The following is a 10,526-nucleotide window of genomic DNA, read 5'->3' on the forward strand; positions in this document are numbered from 1 at the left end:
ATCTAAATAAAATTACCACTTTATATTACTAGGATTTATTTAGCTTTAAGCCTTTTTTTTAACATCAATAATTTTTATTGAAAAGAAAATAACTTTTGGAGGGTAAGGGGTACAAAAAGAAGAAAAATGGGGGGGGTGTGAGTATAGCATAAGCAACATACATAGGATATATATAATTATACATAGAATCACATACCCATGCGCAGATTGCAAACATCGCCTGGCTGCGTGTGAACGCATCCTGGCGAGTGGGTCTGAATCTGGCCCTCAGACCAGTGGTCGTGGAGCATACTGTACATATCCCTGTGTTGTAGAAGTCAGCATCTTGTACCCTCAAAAACTGATTAACAACTTCAATGACGTCACCATCCGTGGCAAAATGGCGACCACCGAGCTCTTTCTTCAGTTTGGGGATGAGGTAGTAGTCACAGGGGCCAAATCAGGTGAATAAGGCGGGTGTTCAAGCAGTTGGAATCCACAATTCTGGATGGCAGTCATGCCCAACAGTGACTTGTGAGCTGGAGCACTGTCATGGTGGAAGAGCATCTTCTCTTGTCAACTTCCCACGTCGATTCTTCTTGATTTTTTTTGTAGCTACTTTAAAAGGTCAGCGTACTGTGTCCCGGTGATAGTTTTACCCTTTTCAAGGTAGTCCACCAGCAGTAGTCCTTCTGCATCCCAAAATATTGAGGCAATCACCTTTCCAGTAGACAGCACTGACTTTGCCTTCTTTGGAGCAGGAGATCCCTGCTGCTTCCACTGTTTTAATTGTTCTTTAGTCTCAGGGTAGAAGTGATGCACCCAAGTCTTATCCATGGTTACTGAAGAAACCTCTCAGGATCTGCATCAAACAAAGGCCCTGATTCAGAGCCGGACGCTCTGACAGAGCGCTCACTCTGAATCAGGGCGTCTTTTTTTTTTTATGGAGCGGCCTCCTGGCCACTCGCATTGCTGTGGGTTGCCACCCACAGCTAATGCGAGCAGCCAGGATGATGGTCGCGATGAGACCCTTGTGGTAGGGTCTCATGGCCGCAAGCCCCAGAGAGCTTTTGGCTCAAACAGAGCCGAAAGCTCTCCCACTGACATCACTGAGCGCTCGCAAGCGGGTCGATGGTGCCCTAGTGCACATGTGCACGATGGAGGGAGCTCCGTCCTGCACATGCGCGAGACCCGCATAGCGACGGCCAGCCGTCGCTATGGGTCTCGCACCAAAGGGGGCGTGCTGTCGATGGTGAATGACAGCACGCCCCCTCTGGTGGGCGTGCTGGGGGCATTGCTGCCCAGACGGAGGCATTCCCATGGGAGTGCTTTTGGCTCTGATAGAGCCAAAAGCACTCCTGGGCTTGCAGCAGCGAGACCCTACCGCAGGGTCTCGTCGCAAGCCCGATGGTCGCGATGGTCTTGACCATCGCAACCATCTTTTTGGCCGCTCACATAAGCTTCAATTTTTGGTAGGAGGGCCCTGGTTCAGAGCGAGCGCTCTGGTCAGAGCGTCCGGCTCTGAATCAGGCCCAATGTCCGAGAGAGCATCTGTATGGTGTGCTCTCGAATGAAAAAGGTAAAATATAATGAGTGTTTAAAGTTGTGGCAACGTGAGGGGGATGCGTGGCTTAAAGGTGTGCACGCGAAGCAAACTGCGGTGCGTGCGCGCCGTGAGATAGCGCGCACGTGCAGCAAGGTAGTGTTGTGGAAGGTATTGCCAGTGGTTCACGCGCACCAACACCGCCCTATGCGGATGGGGGTGCAGGTACAGTTGTTGAAAAAAACCATATAAATGTAACAAGTAACTTGTACCCTCTCTTAAGTAATCACAAAGAAAATGTTTATGATGCGGATGATGAACCTGTTGTTATGTCTGCCATTTCCCATGCTGTACACATGTTAGATGCACCATCACAACAAGCACAAGGGGTGGCCCCATCTTCATCAGTGATAGTACAGGAAGTGTTAACATCCACTGCACCCGTAGAGGAAATTGTTAACCGTATACATAGCAGTAATAGACTAAATCCCAGGTAACAAGGTCAAAAGTAGCAGTGCGGCCGGTCTGCATCCTATCCGGACAATAACTGTTCCGAATGGGAATGCGGATGTGAACAGTGTAGTGTCCACAATGGAAGTAGCAATGCATTGTCCGTGGAAAAGAGCGGAGCTAAATTCCATAATGAATGATTTCCCTGATCCTAAAAAGGAATTAGCCAAAAGTCAAAGATTTTTGAAAAATTTGGGTAGTGCTCACGAGCCAACCAATAAAGATTGGCGAGTGGTGTTAAGGGCTTGTCTTCCACACAATACCGATGTAAAAAAGTTTATCACGGATTGCGTATTGGATGGAGATGTTCCCTTAACAGACGAGAGTATCCAAGGTAACATTACCGGCATAATAACTCAATTGGGTTTATATTTTCCAGTAGTAGTTAACTGGAGCAAAATTTTCACCATAAAACAAAAAGAGAATGAATCTGCAGACGATTATTGTAACCGAGCTCTGCAGGCTATCACCCAGTACACTGGGTTAGAAGATATTAAAGATAGTACTCATCACAGGGGAATGATCGTCACTGTACTTATGGATGGTCTAAAAGAGAATCTAAAGACCCGAGTTCAGACCTCACTACCTGGCTGGAGAGGAGTTACTGTAGACGCGCTCATAGAATCCGCTATTGAACATGATGAAAACATCCTTAAAAAGAGAGAGACTCAGAGCGAGAAGCTAATGGCTGTTAGTATTCGAGCTCTAGAAGGAATGATTGTAACATCACAGCCAGCAGACACACCTGCACCTGCACAGCTACACGTCCTCACCAATCCTGCACCACCTCAAACACAACCCTACCCCACTTATCACACACAGCCACAAAACCCATACTATCCACAACCACCATATTACCCTCAGTATCCTTATTCACACCCACCATCTTTCCTTTCTGCTCAACCCACACAGCAATCCTTTCACCCACCCCGCTCACGAAGGTGCTTTAACTGCAACCAAATGCGACATGTAAGTAGGAACAGTAAGGTGAAGAAGGTAGGACCCCCTAACCAGAGAGTACCTGGATATCCCCATAAGGTATATACACAGAGTACAGGAAATCCACAACAGTCACCAGCTCCAATTGTAGCCATAAATGCTGTATTGGAAAGTGAGAGTCAACGCTAGGGGTCAGGTCATACCTGTAATCTACAGATAGTCAGGTTAACAGGAAGTACTAGGGAAGAACCGGTAATGATGGTTGATGTAGCTGGTACTAAATATCCTTTTCTAGTAGACACAGGGGCGACCAGATCAGTGACAAAATCTCCCGCTAACTTACAGGTGACCAGCGAGACAGTACCAGCAATGGGTGTAACGGGTAAAGTGCAACATTATCCTTTAACCAAATCCACAAATTTCAGGCCATTGCATACCAGGCATTCTTTCCTCCTGGCAGCAGCGGCTCCTACTAACCTACTGGGAAAGGATTTGTTATGTAAAACGGGATGTGTCATATATTGTACCCCTAATGGTATATTTCTAGATATCCCAGAGAGAGTTGTGCACGAGGTGAGGGATATGTTGGACACTCCCCAAAGGATAATGTATCACTCTACCGGTTGAGGTAAAAATCCATCTCAGGTAGATCAAATGTTATCCCAAATGCCAGATTCACTTTGGACTAAGGATGGAGAGGACACTGGATTAATGGCCATGTAAGTCCCATAATGGTAAATTTAAAAAGTGGTAGGCAAGCTCCAAAAATTCCCCAGTACCCATTAAAACAGGAGGTAGAATTAGGGGTCTATCCCATAATTGAGCGATTATTACCGCAGGGAATTTTAGTCCGTACAGCTAGTATAGCCAACAGTCCCATCTTTCCTGTGAAGAAGAGTGGTGGGAGGAGTTATAGGCTGGTACAAGACCTTAGAGGTGTTAATAAGGTAGTAGAGAGCCTATTTCCCATAGTGCCAAATCCAGCTCTCATCCTCATGCAGATCCCACCAAATGCAACCCATTTCAACGTCATTGACCTCTGTTCCTCGTTCTTTTCTGTACCCCTTCATCCTGACTGTCAGTACCTGTTTGCTTTTACATACAGGAGTGTACAATACACATGGACACGATTGCCCCAGGGTTTCATAGACAGCCCCAGTATCTTCTCCCAGGCCTTACATGACTGTTTACAATCTTTTCAACCTGCCAATGGACCTGTTCCAATACAATATGTGGACGATTTATTGTTATGTTCTGATTCATTTATGTCATGTTTAAATGATACTAAACTTTTATTGCTTCATCTCTCGCAAATAGGACACAAGGTTGCTAAGGACAAACTACAGCCATGCCAGTACAGGGTTAAATACTTGGGACACTGCCTAACCCAGGGGTTATGACATCTGACAAATGACAGAATCCAGGCCATACAGAACATGACACTGCCGCAGAATCAACAGCAAATCCGTACCTTCTTGGGAATGTGTGGATACTGCAGAATGTGGATCCCAGGTTTTTCTATTTTGGCCCTGCCATTACAGGACTTAGGCCCTCATTCAAAGGTAGTCGCAAGAAACGATCGTATTCTCTGAATGAGGGCAGCCGCTTCCTTTTTTTTAGTGCGGCCTCCTGATCGCTAGCTAAGCTGTGGGTTACCACCCATAGCTTAGCGACCGACCAGGTTGATGGTAGCGATGGTGAACACCATCGCGACCTTTGGGGCTTGCGACGAGACCCTAAGGTTGGGTCTCGGCAACCGCAAGCCCCAGGGAGCTTCCTGCTCTGATCAAGCAGGAAGCTCCCCACTGACATCACTGATGATGTCAGTGCGGCCGCCCACAAAACGGCAGATGCCTTAGTTTGTGAAACCACCCCCCTGCCCCGCCTACAAAATGGGGCGAGCTGTCAATCAACATCGACAGCTGCCCCTTTTATAGAGAGCTCCGGAGCGAGAAAGTTTCTCGCTCCGGGGCTTGCGCACGCGCAGTGCGGCCGCTGCGCGTGCGCAAGGCTAACCATCGACCCGGTTGCGACCGGGTCTGAATGAGACCCTTACTCTCTTCCTCAAAGCCCCATGTCATACACACAGAGGAATCAGAGCAGGCTTTCCTTAATCTTAAGGATAGTCTGACAAGAGCACCTGCATTGGGAATACCTGATTATGAAAAACCTTTTGATTTGTATTGTACAGAAGCTGATGGTTCTGCAACAGGTGTCCTCACACAAAAACATGGTGATGCCAGTAGGCCCGTAGCATACTACAGTGCACAATTGGACACGGTGGCAAGATCACTCCCAACGTGTTTAAGAAGTGTAGCAGCAACTGCTCTATTGGTAAGTAAGAGTGAGGAGGTGGTACTAGGCCATGATATGATTGTCTATACTCCCCATGCTGTATCTGCTTTGCTAAACTCTGCCCAAACCAGACATGTCTTCTCAGCTAGATTCACAAAATGGGAATTAGCTTTAATAGCACCTGCAAACATCACCATCAAACGGTGCAGTACATTAAATCCAGCTACATATTTACCATATGTGCAACATGATGCACAAAGGGTGGAGAGAGGTGAGTCGCTGGCGATAGGTGAGTTCTGCAGGTATGTTGATGCACTTGATTGTATGGAATATCTGAATCAGACCTTTACTGCAAGACCTGACATACGGGATACACCTTTAGAAAATGTAGATGTGACATTTTACACGGATGGGAGTTGCCATAGACAAATTGACACTGGAGACTGTAGACAAACTGACATGTACAGATTATGCTGTGGTAAATGACGAGGACGTTATAGAAGCCGAACCTTTAGGCCCACCACACTCGGCACAAGTGGCGGAACTGGTGGCACTAAAGAGAGCGTGTGAATTAGCGGAAGGTAAATGTGCTAATATCTACACTGACTCTAGGTACCTTCGGGGTAGTACACGATTTCGGCGCCCTATGGCATCTGAGAAAATTTATGACAGCAGCAGGCACACCAATTGCACATTCCAGACAAATAAAAGGACTACTAACAGCAATCCAATTGCCTAAGGCAGTTTTGGTAATTAAGTGTAAAGCCCATACATGTGAGGATGATCCAGTGTCACTGGGCAACAACAGGGCAGACGAGGCTGCAAAATGGGCAGCAGGGTTAAAAATGAATGTACCAACTGAACAAATGATGACTTTTCAAACGATTGACATGCTGAAATTAATTGAGATGCAAAATTTGTGTTCCATTCAGGAAAAGGCAGTCTGGAAGTCCAAGGGATGTGGGCAAGAGTCTTCTGGACTCTGGAAAGATGGACAAGGTAAGTCAGTGGCTCCCAAGGCATACTACCCAAGCCTGGCTGAGGCAGCACACGGAAAAGAAAGCAATGTCCTGTCTGACCTACTTGAGAAAAAACGATCCCTACCGAACCATCCCACATTCCTCCGACTGACGGACCTTTTCAGGTAATACAAATTGATTTCATCCAATTACCACCCTGCAGGAATCTCAAGTATGTATTGGTGTGCACTGATGTGTTTTCTAATTGGGTTGAGGCATATCCAGCTGGCACTAATACTGCTGCGTTTACTGCCAAGAAAATTGTTCAGGAGTTTGTGTGCAGATACGGTATCCCTAGAATTATTGAGAGTGATAGGGGTACTCCTTTCACTGGTGATGTTTTCCAAAATAGGTGTAAGCTGATGGGTATTAATAGCCGACTTCATACCCCCTACCGACCGCAAGCCAGTGCCAAGGTGGAGAGGATGAACGGAACTATTAAAAACAAATTAAGTATGATCATGGCAGAGACTGGACTAGGATGGCCAGAAGCATTACCGTAGGTCCTACTTAGCATAAGAACCACTCCTAGACCCCCTCTAAATCTGTCCCCCTTTGAAATACTGTTTGGTAGACAACCTTATTTGATTATAAGTCCGCAGGAAGATTTGAAAGGTAACAACGATGTAACTGTAAGGTATCTTATATCAATTAATAGATAATATCACCGAGATGTATGATGACACATTCAGGTATACAGGTAGGGAGTTGCAAGCGTACAAGAAAGAACTCATGTAACATAAACTAGTGTTAAATTATTTAACAGCTGTCACTGGAGGGTATTGCGTAACTTTGGCCACCCAATTTGGAGTAAAGTGTTGCACTTACATTACAAATGATACCAGCGATCCCAAGGAGGTGATAGACCGGAAGATGGATGAAATTCTGCAGTTAAAATGGGAATTTCGGGAGAACCATAATGCTTCAATGGCTGAAATAGAAGAGAAGGTAGAGGAATGGGTTCATGGTTGAACCCAGTGAAATTGTTCTCAGGTCTAGGAGAGTGGGTCCAGGAAATTATTGTGAGTATAGGTAAACTCCTGATCCTCATACTGGTTGTTATCATAGTAATTGGCATATGTGTCAGGTGTGTTCCTACTGTGTTGAAATGTGGAAAATGTGAAGATAAGGTAAACTGGAAGAATGAAATTATGATGGTGGTCAGTAGCAACAATATGAATACTGAGGTAAATGTAGGACTGCATTACGACCCTGAACTAGGAGGTACCATCGTATAATGCAGGGGTGGGGAACCTTTTTTCTGCGGGGGGCTATTTTGATATATATATTACATTATTCGCAGGCCCGGTTTAGGCCACGTCCCCTCTGTGTGATATCACACGGGTGGTGCCACAATAGTCTGTGTTTACATCAATGACCAGAGCATCCTGAGGATGCTTCGGGGAGCTGTAGGGCAGCGATGTGACAGTCTGAAGCGTCCTAAGGATGCTCCAGGCGGCACTGCTGCATAGATGCTGAATGCAGGGTGCCATTCTAGGCACACTGCTAGCCAGATAATGCTAGCAGTAAAAAGCTCAGAGGGCCAGACCAAATGATTCCAAGGGCCTTATACGGCCTCCGGGCCTAAGGTTCCCCATCCCTGGTATAATGTATAAGATTTAGACATGCATGAAATGTGTTATTAAAATGTTATTTTAAAACATCTTAAATAAATGTAAGTCCCTATTCCCCCTCAAGACTTCCTTTATAGGATTGGTGCATCCCCACATCTTTCCCATGATCTCCCAAGTTCTGCGGTGTGCGTATAAGGATAGTTTTATGTCCCCTCCTAGAGACACATTCTTGATGGATTAAGAACCACCTTGTGCCATCCCATAATATAACATTAAATGATATGTCATAATGTAAGCCTAAATTAATTTAAAAAATCAGAGTATGATAGCATGTTGTTTGCTATCAAAGGGTAGACTGTCGAAGCCGAATAATTGGCTGAGACAGGATCGGTTTCAAATTAAATCTGCGCAACGCCATTTTGCAAATGGCAATGAGACGCCATTTTGCGACTGGCCGCCCAGCGCCATTATAGTGAATCTCGCCCATTATAAGTACATACGGCGATTCTAGTATTTAGCATTGTGCGATTCCCACGCAATAGAAAGAAGTTAAAAGTCCTCACCATATAAATACAGACAGTCACTAAAACATATAAAATGATTATCCCTGCAAAACACGTACCATGGTGTACTCTACAAAACAAGTAGTCGCAAAACACAAACTAGCGTCTTTTCCCAAAACCCCAATACTTACACACTGCACACTTACATAAAAGGTTCCCTAGCATTAAGGTGCAATATTCAAGGTTTATTCAGTAATTATTAATGTTGTGAAATAAAGGTTATTTGATATCTAAGGTTTAGTACATGGTAAGCAGACCGTGTTTGGTGTTGTACTGATTCACTGTGTCTCAACAGATTTCCAGTTTCATCGGTGAGAAGATCGCAACATGCGTCTGCAAACTATGGACCATAGAGAGTTAAAACATTAAAATGTACTCTGTAATGTTACCAGCTTAGATTAGCATGCAGCGGGAAAAAGAACACAAAGGGCTGTTGGAGGCTGGTTTGTGTCCATTTGAAGTGACCTATGAACTATACTGTAACAGAAGAACCAGGAAGAACCAATGGAATCATGCCAAACTGTTCTATTGTATTGCCTATCCCTGTAAAGAGTATATATGTGGGCTCTCTGAACTCGGATGCTAGTCTTCTTGCTGTGCTGTTGACGGAGATTTCTATACTGATGCCGGTATCTGGGTCCAGAGCGCGTGCGTATGTAACAACTGTACCTTGGTTCTGTATGATTTATTTGCGCTAATTATATTTAGATCACATGGTGTAACTATCTGTTTTTATATTGAATAATAACTTTTTGTGCTTTGGAACCACACTCAAAGTCTGAAAGTATTTATTTATTGTGCGACTCATTACGCTAAATAGCGATCATTTTAGATGGTATAGGTAGGTAGGAATCGATAGGTAGGAATCGATAGTTCCTGACTATAGAAACATCATGAACACATTCCTGGGAGATACACGGATGTTTGGCGAAGTAATGCTCTGTTATTCGACCTTCCAATATCATGTCATGGATTTTGTCAATGGTTTCTTGTGTGGTACGGGACGGGGATCATGTTCAAGGCTCTCCCTTCCTCTCCCTTTCCTAACCATGCTGTAAGAAGGAGCAGCCTCTCCTATTGTCATAACCATGTCTTCACGGGTGTTAAACCCTTATGACGAGGTAGCAGATGACTGTGCGATGAGAAATGACTTCCGTTTTTTAAAAATCTGTCATCCTGTCCATTTCAAATGTCTGTAAAAAAACAACAACAGTTATTAACTTGTTATGTAATCCTAAAAGAAGTTACATTTTATGTGAAAATAATAAGAACTGTTTAGCACATTGCACTGTGCCTTAGGCCGCGAAATTTTCAATCACCCCCTGTACTTCGTTCTATAGCGGAACAGAGCGTTGTTTATCGTATAGATCGAGCATTGTGTACACCTGATCTGTCGTTCGCGAAGGTCGTTCATCACATCATGCCATCTGCTGTTCTGCGCACCAGATGGTACTATACAATGAATGATGCCATGATGCTAATTGCAGCATGTAACAATATATAGTCTAACCCTCAATCTAGTGTCTAACCCTCCCCCTAATGCGTATCCCTAATTCTGCCACAGCCTAATCATCCCCCCCTAGTGCCTAATTCTAAAGCTCCGTACACACGGAGCGATCAGACAACGATCAGATATCGTCTGATCGTCCTGCATGTGCTGGATGTTCGATATCGAACATCCAGCACATGCACCAACACCCAAATGACTATAATGACCCGCGATCGTAACCAGGCTGGTCGATATCGACCAGGTTGGCCCAGAGCAAGTCCCGCTGATTTTTCCTAAAATTAAGGCTTTTCGGAAAAATCTTACTTTATCTGGAGGTGCGTGAAAAAAAAAAATAGGAACCGCGCACCTCATTAAATAGCAAAAATCGCGCACCTGCAGAAACAACCTCGCAGGTGCAGGATTTTTGCTATTCTCGCCCCCAATTGAATATGCCCCTCAATGTCACTGACAATGCAAGCCGACTGCAGCATGGTCCCCGTTGCCGCAATGTCGCTTCCGACATCGGCAAAGTGTGCCGAGTCACATCGTACGATAGGTCGGCTGGGTGCACATCGTTAAATGTGTACCCAGATTTACACTTGAGAAGGGGTTTGC

Source organism: Taudactylus pleione, unplaced genomic scaffold (assembly GCF_031769625.1).
Source record: "Taudactylus pleione unplaced genomic scaffold, aTauple2 ptg001117l, whole genome shotgun sequence".
In the NCBI taxonomy this organism is placed as follows: domain Eukaryota; kingdom Metazoa; phylum Chordata; class Amphibia; order Anura; family Myobatrachidae; genus Taudactylus; species Taudactylus pleione.